Raw genomic sequence first — 17,234 nt, 5'->3', positions numbered from 1 at the left:
GGAGCAATGTACTGAGCCCTTCAGCAAATGCAAATCTCGGGCATTGTTCCCTTCTTCCTGTGTCTCTAACACAGCCCTGGTTCCCTGAAGGAAATGACCTCCCTCTTTTGCCTTGTACGGATAGAACAGGAAAGATAATGCCCCTCTCAACCATTACTAGTGGGTCATTACCGAATAGGGCTGATTTCTGTGCTGCTGAAGCAGTTTTTAGTGTTAGCTACCAGCAAAATGTGTAGGACAGGACACTGAGTCATCAAGGAAATTATAGGAGGACTTGGTAGAGTAGATGAACTAAATCACAGCCCCTCTTGCGTTACTTTCTTACTAGTTAACTTTGAAATATGCTCTGAAAATACGCTTTTATTAAGGAGAAAAGTATTTCTATCAGTCAAGAACTAAGTCACCAACACCTTCAGCATTTCCTCACCTTGAGAGAGCATGTATAAGGATGGAGTGGCTGCTGTGACCCAGACGGACTGTGTGAATTCCTGGATTTTACACGGTGCTCCCAGCTCCTACAACAGTTCCTGGGACCCTGCAGTGGCTGCAGCCAGTGTCTGCTTGCACGTGAGCAGTGCTTGGAGGAGACTGGGGAAGGGGGGAGGTATGCAAGGCCAAAGTAAAGGAGAAATTTAGAGACCTCTGCTTATGCTGTGCAATACTTCCCAGAGCTGGTGGCTTAAAGGGATGTAAGTTTAGTGCTTTTCTTCATCTCTGGAATAGTGAAGAATGTGTGTTATCTATTTGCTTTTATTTTAGACTGGTCATATTCTAATCACCACATATACTCGAATTTAAAAACTCACCACTTTTCAGGAATTCTACTATCCTATTTCCTACAGCACCTATTTGGTCTTTGAAGACATATTTAGCTTTTTTCCCCCCAAATATTTGGTTTCCTTCTTGTGACAATAGGTAAACAGAAAGTCTGTGTGGTGCTGCATATTCCCATTTTTTTCTCTTCTGCAGCAGTGCTCCTAGCAGGATTTGACAGCAGGGAGTTAGAGCAGTGCTGAGTGGATACCACTCACCCATCAATGAATGCCAAATCCATATCACCACATACTGTCATCCTCGTTTCGGATTTTTTCTGCGTCCCAAACTGAGATCAAGGCAATTTCCGTCCTCTGTTCTCTTCTTTTCCTTCAGAAATCCAGGAAGGTGTCATGCCTATTGCAGGAGCAGGCACAAAAGCTGTCCCAACAGTATTTCACCAGCAGCTTCCCTATTGTCCAGCGGCTCCTGCAGAACCCTTTCACTGGGTTGACCAATTTTGCAGCTCCCGCCAGCAGGGAACTGTGCTTGCACCAGTGCAATTTAACTGGGATATTTCATTAAGAGATCAGCAGTAGGCACATGGAAATGACAGCGATCATTAAGTCTGCATTACTACTCTTTGCATTAGGGAGTGTGTCGAGGCCCCAGGCACAGACAGGGCTGCACGGCACGAGGGGAAGCCAACCCTCTGTAAAGCAGTTTGTTTTCCAGCAGCCTTGGAAAGAATACCCTGAGACAGACCGTGTGCCTTAATCGTGGGGCAGCCCAGCTCTGTTATCTCCTCCTGGATGTGGAGACGCCCCAATAATGGGTATGACAGAAGAGAATATGGAGATACCAGGTGAATTTGCCCCAGCGATGGTGTGCGGTTGATTCACACCATTTCTGACCCCCAAGCAGAGGTACTTTTCATTACACAAATCCCTGCAGCGTGATTAGTTTGCCTAATACTTGCCCTGCTTTTTCTCAGGGCAGGATACAAATCCTGGTGCTCCCATTGGTTGCCAGCGTCAAGGAGACAGCGAGATTTGTGTGACCACCGTGAGATGATTTCTCTGTTGCTGCAGAGGGTTTCACACATTGCTCCTTGCACTCCCCAAGGCAGAGTCTGCTCTCCACAGTGCTCTGTTAAATGGGTCTGGGTGACTAAATGTGGTTAATGGGGAGAAAGGAGGAAGGGGAAATGAAAGAAGAAAAGAGTCTTGAAATCAATATGAAGAAAGAGATGGATGTCAGAAAGGAGATGGATACATAGAGGAGAGAGAAAGAAAGAATTAAGGAGAAATGTAATCCAGAAGAACTTGTATCCATGGCACAAAAGAAAGGTGCTCTCAGGTTGGAGAGTGTGAGTAGGTGGCCATAGTGTTGGATGTCACATCTGTGTTCAGATCCAAATTATACCTGTTTTTCCACTTGGGTTAGACAAACCAAGGTGAGAACACACCTTTTACAGCTCTGCACCTACTAATAATTCTTTTTCAGTTTGGTAATATATACAACCTGTCCTGTGGTTCACCCCATCACTTGTTTGGACATACACTGTATGGGAAGGCAGTGAGTCTCCTCCACTTACCACTCACAGCTCTCCACACCAGGACAACAGAGCAGTGCTACAGGAAAGATTTACAATGCAGTCAATGTGATATTTGTTTGTTTTCTTAACACATTATTTATCACACTATTAATGCATAAATGCTACTTTAAACTGAAGAGAAACATGGATGAGTTTTAAGATTTAATGCAGCAGCTGGTAGAATTCAATTAAAAGACAATTTGAATCAAGATGATTTGTGACACCAGGCATGTGATTATGGGAATTTGCACACCTTCGAATCTCAATTTCACAAGGAAAACCACGAGAGACAGATATTTAAATCATCATATTTCTGATTTATTGAGTTATTGCTGTACCCTCTCTGAGGCTCTGGCTAGATACCTCTCAAACTGGCCAAACGAGTTAGATTTAAAAAGTTTATTCTTGACCTTTGCTCAGGCAAAGACCCAATTGGATTAAAATAAATTCGATCAAGCAAATGATTTGTGGCTTTCTGTTCCAGGCATGAGAAAATTTCCTTAAAACCACGTATATTGGAGAGCTGGTGACCCTGGCCAAGAACAGCAATTTCTGCTGGAGAACCTTGAGCTTCCCTGTGGTGTGTAGCTGTGGATGGTGGTGGGTGCAAAAAGGTTTCTTAGAGTGACTGCTCTACAGCAGGGAATGACATGGAATGGCTGTGGAGCAGAAACCCTCCCTCCACCCACTGGGGGTTCTCATTTTTCCCATAAATCACACACTCTGGTCCTGACCGATCCATCCAAGCAGTTCTTATATTCTTTTAGGTTTTAAACAAGATGCAGCCATCTCTGTAAGGAACATGATGTGTCTAAATGTACAGTGGAAATGTTTTCTTAGCTGTTGCTGCAAAGGTTGTCTTGGCCATCACATGCAGCCAGGCTGTGGCACGTGGCTGTGCTCACAGATGCCATTGTGCTCCAGGCTGGGACACAGCCCTGTCTAGGGCTGCTGCAGAAAAATGTTACAGTCACCTACAACTCACATATAGATTTTCTGCATCCTGTTCCCTCCTCAGCACCTTAAAGGTATCAACTGGTGTAACTGTGACACCCTCCGATGGACTTATGTTTCAAATGGGCTTGATTTATGAGTGCTTTTGTTTATATGTGCTGGTTTTACACTTACACTGAGGTGCAAAGGTTGATTTTTTTTTTTTAATTCTGCTAAGAATGGTGCTGACAGCTCTTGAGTGCAGTGTCATTCATGCTCTTTTCTGAATTATCTCCTTGAGGAGGTGGGAAATCACGCTCAGAAATTTTTCTGGCCTTCCTGTTTGTTGGCGTGTTTGGTGAAAAATATTGCCCTCTGTTGTGGACTGTTTATGTATAACACACCCCCCCCAAAAATAACGTTTTTATCCTGGCAGAATATTGAACAATCCCCTCTTTGTGAGCTGCCGAGGGTTTCTGTTGCTGAGACTGTCACCTGCTGGCCACAGAGCAGCTCGCCAGAATCTCGGGAGCAGCCTCAGAGGCTGATGAATTCAGTACTCGGCTTTGCCTTTATAAATTACACATTGAGATGTTCTTGGCTTATCTAACTCTAAACAGAGCAGTAATTCTGTAAATGGAGGTAGACTAGGAATCCAGAAATCTTCCTCATTTATAAAATGACCAGATTTCATGGAGTTTTAATGCAAAGGAAGTCAGGATCTCATCACAGTGAAAGTGTAGGGTAAATTGCTAGTTCCCATAAACCTAATGAGAGCAAACTAAGCCATAACCAACAGTAAAGGGAAAGTGAAAAAAACTGGGAAAAGGACCAGTTATTCCATCTCTGGTGGCTTTTTGTCACATTAGACCATGGATACAAGATGACCTTAAGAAAGGGTCACCTCTTTGTATTGACCAGCAGAGCTCAACAGGAATCAAAGTACCTTTACTGAAGATCAACACTACAGCTTTTATGGGAAAGAGAAGAATTACTCTGAAAAGCTCTTTCAGCCCTGTCCTTGTCCTGCCCTCCCATCTGTTGTCACTGCTAGCTTATTTTCTGCCAGTCTTTGGGCCAGAATCTCAACTGGTGTAAACCTGAGCAGGTCTGAATTCGCAGCTGGAATGTGGGATTGAAGGGTGGTTCACTCATTTCGAGGAGTGCCCCCCACTTCCTCCTCAGACCTGACAGCAGGTTACTGCAGTGCCTGAAGTGCACTGTTCAGCTGGGATTTTTCTATTTCAGACCCAGAGATGAGTTCTGAGCTGGACAACAGGTGATGAACTGCACCTGTTTTTCCAATGGAGCACCACTCTTTATAGTTCTTCCTAAAAATTGGTGGCTTTTTCTTACATAATTGAGCTGTATTACTGGCATCCTGCAGGATTGCTCTTAGGAAAGCTGGTGCCATAGAGGCTGTTTCATTACAATTATCCTCAGCTAACTTGGTGTTACACAAGGGTATTGCTGCCTGAAAGCATGTCTAAAGTAACCCTCAAGCTCACTGCCACATGTTGTACTGAAACTTTAAAGAAGAGATTTTTTTATGGATGTTTTTCATATGCCTCTTAGTTCACATCTGTAAAAAATAGATTACATGCACTTGAAAGTATGTCTGGAGTCAATCCCTAGCACTGAATCTATGCAAAGTGGCCATATTTTAATTTCATATTAGTTTAGGGTTTGTTTGGTTTTTTTTCTGTGAAATGGGTTTATTGTTTCCCTTCACTTTATTCTTGTGCTTGGACACTTGCAAGCTTTACTGTTGTCAGAGAACACTCTGTGCCTGGATGTCTCTCTTATGAAAGCGTCTGGTTAAGCAGAAAACCAGAGAGATTAGAGATTGCATGGAATTCCACTAAATTCAGTGAAAAGAGTAATTTTAAAGAATTTAGGATCAGATTTCAAATGCATTTCATGAGAGATTTTCAACTGGTGCATTAATACAGGATGGATAATGCTATTTACCTCCCCTAGAGTTACCTCACCACTCACTTGTGTGCTGTTGTAAAGAGCAAGGCACTTCCAAGGCCATTCAGTGTCAAGAGGACTTGGAATCCTCTGGCTTACAACCAGGTAAACCCTGGGGCCAGTTCTCAAACACCAATGGGGAAAAACCACAGCTTCTACAGCTTCATTGAGAGCACGAGGCTTTGCCTGAAATGCTCTTTTCAAATTTGTGAATGCTAAACTAGAAAAAATTCCCCTGGCTTCCTTCTCTGCTTTCCGCCCACACTTCTCAGCAAGTCATTTCCTCGGAGCTGGTGGGATCTTTATTCAGGCAGAGAATGGTTGGGGAGCGTTGTCGCTGTAAGTACCGTGCAGGCTTGGGAGTGTGGGCTCTCCAGGGCCATCAGGCAGCCTGTGCAGTCCCATCTCTCCCTTTATTTATCACATGGAGATAGATTCCCTTTAAAACTGCTCTTTTGCTGGTAGATTTACTTTGCATCGAGACTTAGCGTGAGTTAATATTCTTTTTGAGGGTAAATAAAGGGCAATGAAGATCTAGCCTAAAAAATGTAGCCTATGAATTTTATCCCTGCACTCCACATTCATTTTAATGGTCCTTGCTGTGTGTTTTATTGAGGCTGAGTCATAAGCAGATCTTACTGCTTTGGAAGGAAGGAAATGGAGTTTGGGCAAAAACATTACTTGTCACAAATGGATCCAGCAAAGAGACCGCTCAAGCTGTGAGAGCACAGTGATGTATCTTATCAAAAGGGAGAGTTGAAGGTCAAAAAGAAATTCCTTCTGCTGCATTACTGTTTTCATCACCTGAAGCTTGTCTGGACTCAGTGATATTTCTGGTGACAGGGCTATTACAGTGAGACAAGCCGATCCTGCTCATGTGCCTTCCCTTAAAAAACAGTCCCAGAGTTAACAGAGACTGTTAACTGGTCTTGTATTTCAGTGTTAGAATGATGAACATTTGTCCACGGCTTGGGGCTGCCACAATTGCTGCTGGGACTTGGTCAAGGCAAAGCATTTTTGACTGAGGTTGTTGAGGAAGGAAGGCAAAGCTCTTGTGTTGTGGCAGCACCTCTGTGGGATGCAGGACAGTTCCTTTGCAGCTACCCTTAGGAGTGCTGCCCTTGGCTGGGGAGGAGAGTGGGGAGCCACACAAGCTGAACTGGACAGCCTGGGAGAAGGTGCTGTTTGCTGGGCAGAGTCAGCCAGAGTCAGACTAGCAATGTGTGGCAGAGCATGAACCCTGTTGTTGGAAGTCACCTCCATCCCACATTGTAAGTGGGACTGGGCTGCAGTGTAGTGCAGGAGAAGTCATGACATTCAAAGAGGGATCTTTCATGCCCTTTTATCACAAATAGTACCTATTTTTTGTTTATTTTTGTGTTGTATTATGTTATGTCCAGTTTGTTTGTGCTCCTTAAGGCAGGAACTGGATCAGGAGTTCCCTCTGAAGCAGAGGTTGGTGGCTGCCCTTTCTCTAGGATGCTGCTGAGCACATTCAGAGGGAAGATCTGAGACCTGGGCAGGGGACTGGAGACAGGGAACACAGCACAGGAGCAGGAACAGCTTGGGCACAGAGATCAAGGTACTGCAGAGGAGTGGGCAGAAGGCAGCCAGGCTTGAGGCTCCCCAGGGATCCACTTGGACAGGCACAGCTGGCTGCAGCTCAAAGTGCCACTGACTTGCAGCCAAGCCTTGAAATAGGGTAGGCAGAGAGCGACGTGTTCCTTCACTGATAGTTTGACTTTGAATTTGTTTAGAAAGTTAAATGTCTTTTTTTTTTTTCCCTTTCAGGTGAAGCCTGGCTGTTCTACATCAGAAGCCTTTTGATATTCTTCAGGGAGCACACCATGAGGTTTAGGTGTACCTGATCCAAAGGTCTGGACCTTTCACCCTCTCTTTTTGGTGCAGGATGCCACCGCTGTCACACTTTGAGAGGCAGTGAAAAGCCAGAGACACTCATTTGTCAGGATGTCTTTATAGGAGCCATTGTCCTGCTGACATGAGGCAGCCTGCGTGTGCTCCCTCCTGCCCCCTGGGCAGGACTTCAGGTCCTTCCTCTGCCTTCCCTGGAGCTATGGAAGGGCAGGTTGTCCTCACTGCAGCCAGCTGGAAAAGTGGAGAGTCTGAGGCCTACAATGAGACACTTCCTGCTGGGCCTGAGCAATGACTTCTAAAGCTTCCAGCAACCTTCTCAGCTTAAACCACTGACATATTGCAGAGATGTCCTGATGAAATACATGCTTGGAACCTCAGCCAGTTTACCAAGGCCCATCCACTGTTCTCAACCGGACAAAGGAACTGGATTTATGTAAACTCAAGTGGCTTCATCACCTGTCTCCAGATTCCCCAGCTGCTACGGTTGAGTGCAGCCCCATGTTTTCCCATCATTCCTGCTGGTGGGACTGCCTTGGCTTCAACAAGGTGTTTGGGGTTGCTGCAGCCGGAGCAGACGGTCCCTGGGGCCGGGGCTGCCTCCTGCCCAGAGCTGCTGCCTGGAGCTGGGTGAGCAGCCCCGTGCTCCGCTCCGGATGGCTGACTGCACTCAGCCGGGAGTGAAGTGATCCAGAAATCTCTGACTTACCTCACAGCAAGCAAATGAAGTGTGCGAGAAGCTTAATTAATTAATGCTTGTGAGACAGTGAGCTCTCCAGAGAAAAGCAGCCAGGCGGGGGTGCGGAGGTGGCAGCCAAGGGCGGCTCTGGGGATTCCTGAATTTTCATTAGACCTGCCTGAAAACTTCCTGTCAAAACACTGAGCAGTGTGGTTTCTGCCAGTTAGAGCTGGGTCAGGTGCTCCTCACCTCGGCCACCCTGAAGAAGGGGATTATTGTAATGTCTGCACAGCCAGGAGCCAGGGATCAGCCATAGGTGCCAACTGATATCCGTGTGTCAGTAGGGCTGTTGAACACCAGGAACACAACAGTTTTGCATAAATGGGGTGACTTTTCTGGTGTGGACAATCTAAATTAACTTAAGTCATACTCAAATCACATCCATTTCATTAAGAAAGTAAAAATAGCAAAACAAAGAATCTCTATGCAGAAGAGTGCATCTCCTGTCCCCACATTCCCCACTCTACTGCGTCTCTGCTGGTGTAAGTGCTGGGCATCTCCACTGGCCCAGGCAGCGTGACCTGTCAGGCACTGCAGCCTTGCTGCTGGCCAAAAGGGAGTCCTGCCCAGGGGCTGACAGTGAGCTGATGTCCAAGCCTGGCCAAAGCCCAGCTCTACCCAAACCCAAGCAGGAGAAAACCACTATCATTTCTGTGCCAGCTGAGTCGCTGGGCTGGAAAAGTCATTCATGTAAGTAAATGATTTGCCTCTATCTGGTGACTCCATGGTCACTATCAATAGCCCTAACACAATCTGTGATCACAGCCCAAGAGAAAAGTAAAACAGTTTCCTTCCAAAAAGACCATCATTATGTGGACTGATGTCAGCACAGCCTCACAACTCCAAGGCTTTGACATCATCTCATAAATTAGGAAGATTTTCATGCCAGACAACACTTTAGTAGTCTACATGGGCATTGAAGGGCTGTTGTAATGAGCCCTGTAAAATGGAATGCTGACTATAAAAAGGAGGAAACAACTGATTGCCTTCAGCATTCAGGAAGATGTATGAGGCCAAAATAAGTTTAGCAGACGTAATCAGCTCCCATCTCCTTTTAGCATGTGCATGAGTGAGTAACTTTGCAGTTACCAATGCAGGGGTGAGAAGAACCACCTGCCTAAGACAGACGGGACATGGTAGCAGAGTAAGGGGATGAACAGAAGAAGAAACTATAAAGTCTTGCAGGCAGAGAGAAGTAAGGCTGCAGTGTCTAGCGAGGTAGAATAAGTGTCTCTTCGCTTTGCAAACAAATCATGACCTCGGTTATCTAGACCCTGATCTTACTTTCCCTGAAGTTGGTGCCAAAGTGCTCCTTGGGTTCACCATTGCACAACAGGCTCCAGCCTGTTTAATCCGTAAGTGATACTCTGCCCCTGCAAATGATCTGTGTGAGCAGGGTGGTGAGCCAGTCAGTGTGGCTCCCTGTGCCAATGATAAAGCTGATCTCATGGGAAGTTATTGTGCCAATGCTTTTAGGCAGTAAACTTTTGGGCAGAAGTCATGCAAATGTTCAGATTAATTTAGGTATGCAAGTAGCCCAGGAAAATCGATGGAATCACTTAGATGATTAAAATTACTCTGTCCAAAGTGTTTGTAGCCTCTGTACAGGTCCCTGGTCTGTATGGATGGCTTGCACACAGATCTGTGCACTTGTGAAGATTAAAAAAGAACTTTTTCATTAAGAGAACTTGCTCTGCTTGAATGCAGAGGAGGTGACTGAATAAAGTGAGTTATTCTTTTCCCACTGGCATGTGCTGTTTCTAGGTCTTTGTGTTGATGTTGCAGTATACAGATACTGTCTGTGAGAGACATGAAGAACTGTTATGGCAAGCTCTGCGAGTCCCTGGTGCTTGCAAGTGGGGTTTCTTTATTTTTAGTATTTCCTGGATAAGGGTTGAATCCATCCATGTGCAAAAGATCACAGTTGACAGAGAGGGGAGGCATGCATGTGTTTCGAGACATGTGCCTGGGGTGGCTGTGGTTATATAAGGGCTCTTTTGACACGGCCAATTACATAAAACGGTAATACAGGAGAGGAAGGCAGTGCGTGGATGCAGAGAAGGAATCTGGCTGTAGCAGTGGAGCCTATGTCACCACAGGTGATGGGAATAAAGCAGGAGAAGGGTCACCAGGCAGGTACACCAGGATTAGGCCCGTCCAGTAATCCCCAGGTGCTGCTGACTTGGAGCAAGCAAAGCAGGAATCCTCCTGCTGGAGCCCCTGTGTTGGATGGCCATCGGCAACCATATGGCAATGCCTCTGCAAGCACTGGGCAGAATGAGGCCATGAAGCATCCCAGTTAATAAGACACAATCTTTGCAAATCTGCTTCTTTCATTATGTTTTTAACCAAAATATCTTTACTGAGCTGCAGGACACAGGGCAGTTCTGCCACTGCAGTGGTGGGAGGGGGCAGCAGGACTAGTGCTTGTTTAATGACGTGTGTGTGCACAGCCTGGAGAGGAGACCCACAGGAATGCCCAGTGAAGCATATGCTCTGGCTGCGGGAGCTCAGTCCCCAGGGGAGGATCCACTGCTCTGAAATCCCTGAAGCTGGCACATGGCATTGGGAAAGGTTTTCCTCAGTGAAAATGAAATTCAGAATTGTCAGGGCGGGCAGTAGGTGATCAGCCCAAATCATAATGTGGACCCTTCTCAACATACAAGGAGGGCTCCACCACTGGAGCATGCTCATCTCTCTCTGTAGGTAACACTCTTGCTCTGGCATCACACCCCTGCCTCTCTGGTGCATGGCACTGTGCCTGCTGGCAGAAAGGAAAAGAGGATGGAGGTTTGTGCCACTTAGCCTGTCCTACTGAATTTCAGACAAGAAATCAGAGATCCCCCATGAGAAAGCCATAATGCATGTGTGCTTCCTGTGCTTTAACCTATGTCAGCCTTTCCAAGTGTAAAGGCCAGCACTGCGTCCAAGCAAAGGGTCACAAAGGGCTAAATTTTGTCACTAGAGCAAATCTGTGATCACCTGCTGTGCAGTTTCCAATGAGCCATGCTGTCTCTGCAGCTTGTGGCATGGACCCAGGACATGGTGACCCCTCTGTGACACAGCTCTTCTTCATACAGGGCTCCTTTATTTCACAGTTCACTGCTGAGGGACACATCTGTGTCCTCCTACTGATGCAGCCACCAGGTTCAGCAGTAGGAAGGAGCACCCAAATGAGGGGTGTATGTCACATTTGGTGGGGTTTTAGGAGATTGCCTTCCCCGGGGAAATACACGTTTAGCAGGTTTTGGTTGGTAACGACCCGGGTGAACTGGGGCACTGGGGCTCCTACCCCCACCCTGCCTGCCCGCCCGTGTGAGCATGGCACAGTGTCAGTCTCAGCATCAGCTGGGAGCGTGTGGTGCAGGCTGGCCAGCTTCCATGCATTCCCAACAGATGGTGCTGCGGTGCCACCAAAAGCTAAAGGCAGGCGTGGAGAAGGAGAGGTTTTAGGGAGTTTCCCTGCTCCCCATGCTTTCCTCCACGGTTTCCCAGTTGAATTGCAGTGGGTTTTGTTTTCCCCACAGCAATGTGCACAGACTTTCCCTGGCTTCAGTGTTTATCCCTAACAGCTCAACAGCAGGACCCAGCCCACAGAGCTTCCACCTGTCTGCTCACTCCGTTCATCCACCTGCTTTGGCAGACAAACTGTGACCCACAACAGATTCATGATGAGCTTGATGGAGACATCCCATCAAGTCCACAGCCCATGGTGTGGGAGCAGCTCTGCCATGTGCTGTTGGCACAGGGGCTTCAGCCACACTGTGTTTGGCACTGTCATCCCTCCTCCTGCCTAAATGTTATTTATGTTGTAGAGTCTTTTCTTTCTTGAGATAATGGTGGGGCTTTTGATGTCCCAGGGCTTTGAAGCCTCATGGGCTTTAGGGCTGGCAGTGGTGGAGTCTTCATGTCAAGCTGTGATGAGTAGTTATGTTGGCAGGGAAGCCATCCCTGCCTGGATGGTTTGGCTCATGGATGGATCTTGTGTCCTGGCTTTTCTCTCCTGATGCCTTTAAATCTTCTGCCCACCTGCTCAGACTTTAGGGGTGGTAAGATCCTGTTGCATGGACCTTCCCCAGGAGACATTTTTCTAGCTCTGCAGACACTGGGGACCAGTAAAGGTCAGGTAGCACCTGCAGCCCCAGGTACCTCCTGCCTGTCCTGCCAGCTGCTTGTCAGGGCCTGAGTGCACTAACAGGTCTTAAGTGTCCTGATGAGCTTCACCTGGGGCCTCCCCTTGCCCCAGTGTGTACTGGGAGCTCTATTTAAGCTCAGCCCAGGGGATGTGCCCCATTCCTGAGTTATATTGTAAGGGGGGGGGGGAGTCTCGATCTTGCCCTGCCCTGCCTGGCCAAGAAGCTGTTCTGCCACTGTGAGCTTTCCTGGTGACCTCAGCTCCTGCTGGAACGTGGCTGCACCTGCCCTGCTCGAGTGTCAGGTACTGTGGGGTGTTCTCTGTCCTGCTGGCTCTCGTTGTGCTCAGTCCAGAGGGTGCAGCTTGCCCTTGCTGTGCCCTCCCATTGCTTGTGCTCTGTTTCTGAACCCAAGGGATGCTGCAAATGCTTCAGGCAAGGGAAGAAGCTGTTAATGTGGGGAGAATTCATGTGGTTTGATTTCATCAGTGCAAGGGGAAGGGGAGTAAAGTACATTTACATGTGTGCTGTTAGTACTTACCTGCCTGCTCCCTGCTGTTGTTGCTTGTGGGAGCTGTGCTTGAGCAGCTCGGTGTTGCCCTGCTGGAGGTGCAGGGGGTATTTGCTGACCCTCTCTGAACCTTCTCCGATTTCTTCATGACTTTAGAAGCTCATTTTCCTCTGGTGTGATGTGGCAAATTTGTGCCAGGGAGTTAAGCTCATAAAAAACTTGTGAGTGGTGGAGAGCTTCCCCCTTGGCAGTGGGGCATTTCTTTGGGGATATGTTCCAGGTTGAGCACCCAGCCTGGCACCACTGCAGCTGCTGGGGCCCCATGTGGGAGCTTTGATGAAACATCAGCTGTTCATGATTTTTGAGAGACTGTTGGAGTCAACATGTGTAAGTTTGATTCATATCTTCTTCATTTAAAAATTATATCCTTCTTCTATTACCCTTCCTCTGGAAGATTTGATACTTTCTAAACACTTCAGAAACAAATCAAGTAATCTTTAGGGGCTGCCAGGGAATGACCCTGGGAAACTGAACTGAAATGGGGCCCTTTTGATAAGGGCTGGAGACTCAGCCTCTTGCCTTGGTCTCTTGTCAACACTGGCTTTAAGACTGCTACATAACATCTCTGCAGCGAGCAGGAGTTTTGTGGCTGCACTGAGTGAGAGTCGTTACTGCCTTTAGTGTAAGCAGGTAGGTGTGTTAATCCCCAGAGCACAGCTGTGTGAAGGGTGATAAAGGCTCCATATCTCACCAGTCCTGACCTCAGGGCTTGGCTGCAGCAGGGTCTGGGGAAAGGTCTTTGTGGTGGCAGGCACAGGGGTTAGCTGTGCACTTCAGGGAGGTGCTCTCTGAAGAGGGAGGCTAGTGAAGTAACAAAAGAAGTCAGTAAACTTTAAGCTACAAGAGTGGCTTTGCTGTGAATTCTGCAGCAAGGGGTAGGTGCTGGGCAGTGGGATGCAGGCTGGAGCAGCTGCAAAGCCCCTGTGGGAAGGACAGTGGGTGCCACCTGTGTCACATGGCCTCAGTGGCACAGGGGACAATGTCTCTTCAGGAGTGCAATTAAGGTGTTACATCCTGGGCAATATACAGTCACACTGTGTTTAACACAGCAGCTTGGCTCTGCTGGCAGCCAGTAAAGCTGGCTCTGGTCTAGGAAGGGTTCATGGACCTTCCCCTCCTTGCTCCCTTCAGCGTGCCCTGCGGTGAGGTGCTTCTTTGCCCTGGCTTGGAGAGAAGGGGTCACCTTTCTCCCTGCACTCTGAAGTCATGCTGGCTTTTGGCACAGCCTTGCTCAGGAGTGTCTGCACCCTGAGGATGCCTCAGGGAGGTGGAGAGGATGGTGTCTGCCCAGGGAACACACTGCAGAGATGCTGTGTGTGATTCAGGCGAAGCCTGTGCCCGGCAGGGTCAGGAGCTGATGGCCATGGTGTGCTGAGGCACACTGTGCTGTTACATCCACTTGTCCCTAGAAGCACTCTTGGCCCTTCTGTGGGTGGGATTGACAGGTCTGTTCCTTCCTCTCTCTTCCCAAACACATGTTGGGAGTGTCCTGGTGTCTGGTCTGGCCGTGGTGTGATGCTGGGTTATGGTGACATTAATCCTGGAGAGGTGGTAGTGCAGAGACAGCAGATGTGGCAGGGTGCTAAGGGGGTGGTGCTGGGAGCAGCAGCAGAGGGATGTTTTCTGCCTTGCTTAGGTTGATGTTTCCCTGAGTGCAGACCTGCACAAACACTCAAACCTGCTCACATGCCTTCCTCGTGCTCCCTGCGTGCCGGTTTCTCTGGGCACTACATCCTTGCAGTCTGCCTGCACTGCAGGATGAATTTACTGTTGTTGAATAGTAACAGTGCTTAAAGAAGACAATAGGGAAAATACATTTCAATAAAGAATTGAGCATTCAAAGTCACTTTACAGGAGTTCATTATGTCCCTGCCCAGCCCCTAGCACAGCCTGTGTGGCTCCTGTCACCAGGAAACATCCCTGAAAGGAGGTGAGCCATGAACAGCCTCTCAAAGCATCGATCAAATCCAATTATTAAGAGACTCAAAAAGCAGCTTGGGCATTGATCTGTGAGCTGACAGCACTGTGCTGCTTGGCCAGGATTTTGATCTAAATGAGCACCCCATCTTTCAGATCCAACATCATTCTCTTGCCAAAAACTGAAATTACCCTTTTGTATCTTGAGGCCGTGAAATTAAGTGATTCCTTTTCAGGTCATGTGCACCCCTGAAAAGCACAGACTGGGTTGATTTTCCAGAAACCCAGGGGAACCCTTGAATAAATGCACAATCAAGTGACTAGTTCCCCTAATTAATGCTGACAGAAAAATTTGATCCCCACCTCTATGTAGAAGAAATGATGCTGATATCAATTCACCCTAATTTAGCTGAAATTACCTGAATGAATGCATGGTTGCACTTCAGAATAGTAAGAACATTTTGGCTCTATTCTCACATGAATATTTTTCCTTTGGATGCAGTCTCATTGAATTCAGAAAGACTTTTCAACACTATATCCCTTTAAACAAATATCTGTTAAAATTAACCTTAATTTCTTGGGCTGAAGCACTGTCCTGGAGGGAGAGCCCTGGTAGTGGTGATGGTTTTATTGTACTTTTGTGTGGCAGGTGAAAAGCTCAGCAAGGCAACCAGTCTCCTTTCTTCTCTTTCTCTGCCTTTGGCCTTTGAGCTCCAGCTTGTAGCTCAAAGAGATGAGAGGAAAATATCTGCTCAGTGGGGCATAGAGCAGTAACTTGTACCTAAGTTAGCCTTTGTCACATGCCACCACTTTGAGGAGAAACAGGCTGACTCCTTTGAACTTGCTTCTTGCATCCTGCCCTTTCAGCAGCATCGGTGGGCATGGCTCTGGCCTTGGTTGAGGTTTTGCTCTGTGTCCTGGTTTTGGGGATTTGGCTTCTGCCTGCACAGGGGAACACTGAGATCTGCTGGGTGTCTGCACAGGGTCCTGCTCACCCACTTTGTGCTCTGTGCAGGCTTTGGTGGCTGGGGTCTTGGCTAACCCATCCAGGATTGATGCTGTTGCAGTCCTGGAGCATCTGCATCATTATTCATGTGGCTCTGCTGCCACAGTCATGGGAGTGGGTGACTGCTTGTCACATATGGACCTTCCACGGATGGGCCCCTTGAAGATTCTCATCTCTGCTGGTGTCACCACAAACTCATCTCCTTTTGGCCCTCCATGTCTGCCCTGGCCCTGACATTGCCACTGTGCAGCCCCAGTTAGAGATAAGCCCCCATTTCCAGGAGGTCTGACAATTAAATTACCTTCTGCAGGTTTTCAGGGCCCATAAGGTGAGTTTTTAACCTGATGCCTGTGTCTGATATGATTTCTGGCTACTCTCAAGTTTCAGTCCTGCCGGAGAGCTGAACAGTCCTTCTGGGAGTGCAGGGGCTCTGTGAGGAGGTAGCCTGGCTGAGTGGTAGTGATGGGACACGATCTTTCTCCTCCCTTGGAAGAAGCACAGTGAAGGCAGGCTATGGGAGGTCAGGTTAGAGTAGGCTGCTGCAGTGAGCAGGAGCACCTCCACAGCTGTCCTCTCCAGAGCATGTCCCTGAGATCCTGGACCCCAAAGCTCAAGAGGAGTTTTGCTCCTGATGGTTCCCTCCCTTGGCCCTCCCCACTCCCTTCCCCTGCATGGTGGTGGGTGATGCATCCCATCCCACTGTGGGCTGTCTGCAGGAGATCCAGGCTATAAAACTGGCCCGGGCTGGACCAGGGAGAAGCCAGTTTGCCCAAGAGGATGTGAGTGAAGCATCCCTTTGCAGGGAGACCCGGGCTGTCCCGTGCCAGGGCTGGTGGCACTAGGTGGCACCATTGAATTAGGAGCCGAGGGGATTGGACACGCAGGACTCAGGAGCCAGCAGCTGTCTCCCAAGGGACTTGGGGAGAGCTGCTTGGGGCATATTCTGCTGGAGTATCCTCTGCCACAGCTGTAGCTGTTTCCTAGTGCTGAGAGTACGTGCACCCCTCATGCTCAGAATGTCTGAGCACCAGAGCTGCTGTTGGCCTTTGGAACCTCTCCCCTCTTCCCATCTGAGCAATGTGGGGTCAGGTCCCAGCAGGGCTGGAGGAGCTGTGGGTTCATCAGAGCAGGGGTAGAACACAGCTGCTGAATACTTCTGGAGCTTCTTAATCCCTCACCAGCACTCTGTGGTCTGGTTGGGTAATTAGCCCTTCTGGCAGCAATTTGTGGCAGCAGGAAGGAGGGGATTTTCCTTTTCCCTGTTTCACTTGATCATCTTTCCATTTCTGGCCTTTTATCTTGGTCCATCATTACAGGGTCTTTGCTATAAGCTCATGGTTTACTCAAAGCCAGCTTGTACAGAGAACTTGCTGTGGGTGTTGCTGAGAGGGACACAAGTAAGAAAACTGCAGGAAGAGCTACTCAGAAGATTTTTTTTTTTTCCCTACAAGATTTTTATTAAAATATAATATTAATCAAAACCTTTAGTGGAACATCTAGTTTTTGAAATTGGAAAGCAATACTTTCTGGGGGTATTTTTGTTGTAAATATTTAATGTCCCACTTCTGTAATGCAACCCAAGTATAAACTAATGGAAAAATAGTGTTGGGAGGGATAATAGACTGCATGCAGAAAATTTGAGACTAATTATCCAAACTAATTAAAATAAGTTGCTGTAACTGAATAGTAATTGATTAAAATTTGCTATTATGCAATGAGAACAAACATAAAATATCCTC

The sequence above is a fragment of the Manacus vitellinus genome, unplaced genomic scaffold (genome assembly GCF_001715985.3).
Source record: "Manacus vitellinus isolate BGI_N305 unplaced genomic scaffold, ASM171598v3 scaffold_12_pilon, whole genome shotgun sequence".
Taxonomy (NCBI): domain Eukaryota; kingdom Metazoa; phylum Chordata; class Aves; order Passeriformes; family Pipridae; genus Manacus; species Manacus vitellinus.
The sequence above is the reverse complement of the archived record's forward strand: the minus strand, read 5'-3'. Positions refer to the sequence as shown.